The sequence below is a fragment of the Schistocerca nitens genome, chromosome 6, assembly GCF_023898315.1.
Source record: "Schistocerca nitens isolate TAMUIC-IGC-003100 chromosome 6, iqSchNite1.1, whole genome shotgun sequence".
Taxonomy (NCBI): domain Eukaryota; kingdom Metazoa; phylum Arthropoda; class Insecta; order Orthoptera; family Acrididae; genus Schistocerca; species Schistocerca nitens.
The window spans coordinates 17,737,096-17,742,036 of NC_064619.1; positions in this window are offsets into that span (position 1 = coordinate 17,737,096).

Sequence of the window (4,941 nt, forward strand, 5' to 3'; positions counted from 1 at the left end):
CGGTCGTTACCGCTTCCAATGATTTACCACCTATGGCATAATCGTACTGGAATGGATTTCTGCCCCTATGTATGCGCATTATATTACATTTATCTACGTTTAGGGAAAGCTGCCAGCTGTCGCACCATTCATTAATCCTCTGCAGGTCTTCCTGGAGTACGTACGAGTCTTCTGATGTTGCTACTTTCTTGTAGACAACCGTGTCATCTGCAAATAGCCTCACGGAGCTACCGATGTTGTCAACTAAGTCATTTATGTATATTGTAAACAATAAAGGTCCTATCACGCTTCCTTGCGGTACTCCCGAAATTACCTCTACATCTGCAGATTTTGAACCGTTAAGAATGACATGTTGTGTTCTTTCTTCTAGGAAATCCTGAATCCAATCACAAACCTGGTCCGATATTCCGTAAGCTCGTATTTTTTTCACTAAACGTAAGTGCGGAACCGTATCAAATGCCTTCCTGAAGTCCAGGAATACGGCATCAATCTGCTCGCCAGTGTCTACGGCACTGTGAATTTCTTGGACAAATAGGGCGAGCTGAGTTTCACATGATCTCTGTTTGCGGAATCCATGTTGGTTATGATGAAGGAGATTTGTATTATCTAAGAACGTCATAATACGAGAACATAAAACATGTTCCATTATTCTACAACAGATTGACGTAAGCGAAATAGGCCTATAATTATTCGCATCTGATTTATGACCCTTCCTGAAAATGGGAACGACCTGCGCTTTCTTCCAGTCGCTAGGTACTTTACGTTCTTCCAGAGATCTACGATAAATTGCTGATAGAAAGGGGGCAAGTTCTTTAGCATAATCACTGTAGAATCTTACGGGTATCTCGTTTGGTCCGGATGCTTTTCCGCTACTAAGTGATAGCAGTTGTTTTTCAATTCCGATATCGTTTATTTCAATATTTTCCATTTTGGCGTCCGTGCGACGGCTGAAGTCAGGGACCGTGTTACGATTTTCCGCAGTGAAACAGTTTCGGAACACTGAATTCAGTATTGCTGCCTTTCTTCGGTCGTCCTCTGTTTCGGTGCCATCGTGGTCAACGAGTGACTGAATAGGGGATTTAGATCCGCTTACCGATTTTACATATGACCAAAACTTTTTAGGGTTCTTGTTTAGATTGTTTGCCAATGTTTTATGTTCGAATTCGTTGAATGCTTCTCTCATTGCTCTCTTTACGCTCTTTTTCGCTTCGTTCAGCTTTTCCTTATCAGCTATGATTCGACTACTCTTAAAACTATGATGAAGCTTTCTTTGTTTCCGTAGTACCTTTCGTACATGATTGTTATACCACGGTGGATCTTTCCCCTCGCTTTGGACCTTACTCGGTACGAACTTATCTAAGGCGTACTGGACGATGTTTCTGAATTTTTTCCATTTTTGTTCCACATCCTCTTCCTCAGAAATGAACGTTTGATGGTGGTCACTCAGATATTCTGCGATTTGTGCCCTATCACTCTTGTTAAGCAAATATATTTTCCTTCCTTTCTTGGCATTTCTTATTACACTTGTAGTCATTGATGCAACCACTGACTTATGATCACTGATACCCTCTTCTACATTCACGGAGTCGAAAAGTTCCGGTCTATTTGTTGCTATGAGGTCTAAAACGTTAGCTTCACGAGTTGGTTCTCTAACTATCTGCTCGAAGTAATTCTCGGACAAGGCAGTCAGGATAATGTCACAAGATCAACACTCAACTGACACACAATATTTTTAGCGCAACGCAATCTGACTCTCAATAATCCCTACAAAAGAATGGCCCTGATTAACAATAACCTATACCTTGCATGAATCACTTACCTCACAAAAATGTTCGTTACAGTTCATTATATACAGTATTACAAATTTACTCTTTCTGATGGACTCACGTCCACATCACCAGATCGTCCGCTCTCAAAATTCTGCCATCTCTCTCCGCACATCCACCACTGCTGGCGGCTCATCTCCAACTGCGCAACGCTACGCGCTGTTCACATCCAACTGCCCGACACTACAATAGCAAAAATTTCAACAATGCAAACCAGCCACAGACTGCACACAGCACAGTCAGTGATTTTCATACAGAGCGCTACGTGGCGTTACCAACATAAAAACCTAAACTGCCTAGTTACAATACACTCGAGCATGACCTGCATCTTCTAAGTCAGGAGTCCGAGTAGTTCGTCGCCGTCCTCGGTCGTTGTACTGTGGAACTGTTTCAGTTAATCTCTGGAACAGTCTTGGGAATAAGGTGTGAATCGCAAGTCTCTTACGCTGACATTTGGTCTGTGCAAGCTTTCCTGCTGCTTCCATTTGCTTGCCCATAAACGAAAATCATGTCTGCTATTTGCTTCACCGTCTTCCTCTCCATTTGATTAGGGCTGATCGACGTTACTACCTCAGCTTCTATACACAGACATTGAGAGGCACCCACTTGCCTTTCTCATACTGTGGCATCAAGCAGTCAGGCCTGCAAGATGGGTGGTTTGCCAAGCGAGTGGCTTCTTCCTTAATTTATTGAGCAACATGAATTCTCGTATCTTACTATTTAGTTACAAATTATCCTCCTACATGAATAATACGCAACGGAAACACGCATCTGACTATCAGTGATTTATAGAACTCTGACTGCACACTACGCACTGGCAATACCACACTTACTTTTTTGTCTTTGATTTAACGGCTTTTATATAAATTCGGGACATTATGATAACATATAATTTAATGAAAAAGGCCACCAATCTCTTTCTTTTCACTATTTGATTTATTCCTAAACACACAAATTCTACAACCTACAACAAAATTACAAGAGAAATTCCGCCCAGTGGGCATGGCTTTACGTTAGTGAATCTCTATTCTATGGTCTCGTAATCTATTTACCGCAACAGTGCACTCCCTGGATCGGATGGTGGATCTTTTATTATACCTCACACTTCGCCTCTCACATTCATCCTCACGAAACTTTCCTCCAGATCGAGCGATACAGAAGGAACAAGCATAACCCACAAATCTTTCGTAACTACCTTGCTACTCCCATCCAAAACACACATACCCAAATTACAAGACATACACAACACAACAATATGAAATATTACACAACGAACGGTTACAACTTCATCACTTTCCGCTTTCCCACTTCAATCAATATCTATCCCAGTTTCACACGACACTGCCCCACTTTGTAATTTTACTTTCCTACTGTGAACTCTGGAGATAAACGCACGTCTTCCTGTGCAATGCAAGCCAAGTGGCGTTGCTGGAAAAACGGCCGACTCACCTTGATTCTCTCTCAGAGTTTAAATTTAGCGTCACACGGAATGATATTTCTTAAATACTTCAGCTTATTGTACACACGCTATTAATTCTTAACTATTTCAGCTTATTGTACACACGCTATTAATTCTTAAATATTTCAGCTTATTGTACACACGCTAGTATCTCAACTTATAACTACACGTGGTCTCATTGTGACCGTTGGTTTACTACAATCCCCTTAAAATTACCTGCCTCACTTTGTAATTTTCCCCACAAAAGTTCCTAGGAAAGAGAAATGATTAGTTGTAACTACTCTTAAATATTCCACATCCATACCATGCCTCCACACTTTCATTACGGAGCACAACAAAAAAACAGGTCTTCACAGCAGAAGGTTCAGCGCCAGAGTGCCGAAAACATGGCCGTATTCCGGTTCTCTCGCACCTCTGTCGAAGTGGGAGAAGCACCTTGCTACCTTATTGGTCAGCCCCATTTCAGACGCTCAAAAGCTCTGGTAACTTCCATCTCTTTGGTCTCACCAAAGGTAGCCAAAGGATCGACTCAAAGATGATCATATATTCCGATTCACTATCTGTGGTTAGCAGACGACCATACATTTATTCATTTACACCACACAGATCTCACCAAACTGGATGTAGGGATTTATGTTGAGGGAGTGCACATGTGATCAATTAAATAAATAAATTGTCATTCTTTCCCACACTGGTATCCGGCTTCGCTGTATTAATTGAAATTGAGTTACTTTTACACAAAAAATGTGTTGTTCTGACAAGAATTTCGTACCTATCTTCAATGTTGGGCGGTACTGTACCCTTTCACCACCGGCTACCCATGCAGAAAAAAATGGCACGGTACTATCCTTGCAATGAAAGGGTAGTTCCGAACATTTTTTTAAGAAAACTGTATTAAAACAAACGTAGCAATTCATCAAAATAACCAGGAGGAGACCTTAGCCCCTGGTGACCTCAAATAGACGACCAAATTATAGACAGTTGTTGCATTATTGTACTCTCCACAATCCGGAGTAACGTACACATACAAATATATAACAATCCACATGACAAATAAAACATCACATCATAGAAATGAAAAAAATAATATTGAGATAAAAATTTGCTTCAGTTACTGGGATCTTCGTTATTTTTATGAGTAATCCAAATTTCAATAATTCTAAAACAAATAAAAAAAATTACTAATTGTACTCATGAAATTTTAAACAGCTCACCGTCCAAACACAGAGCAAGTAATCTGACATTCATAAATTGCGCTGTAAAAACCCTTACACAGCAAAGTCTAAATACAAAACAAAATCAACAAAAGAAAAAATTCGTACACTAGTTTCCCGTAGAATGTCAGGCTCCATACCATTACTCTAAAATATACCTCAAACCTACAGAGAGATAAAAACTGAGAAGAAAAACAATGAAATATTCCACAAATTACATACTGGTTACGTAATATAGTTCGTCTAAGACATCATGTCATACCTCATGAACTATCATCACCTAAGCAATTGCCACAACTACTCGACAGTGAGTTTAGCCTTATCTTTGTCCATCAGTACAAATACCTGCTGCTGAGCTAGTCAGTTCATCCACTTTGATCAATACACGCAGTAAATAGTTTAGCAATAAGTGCTTGAATCCACCAGTAGCTCTCTTATCTTA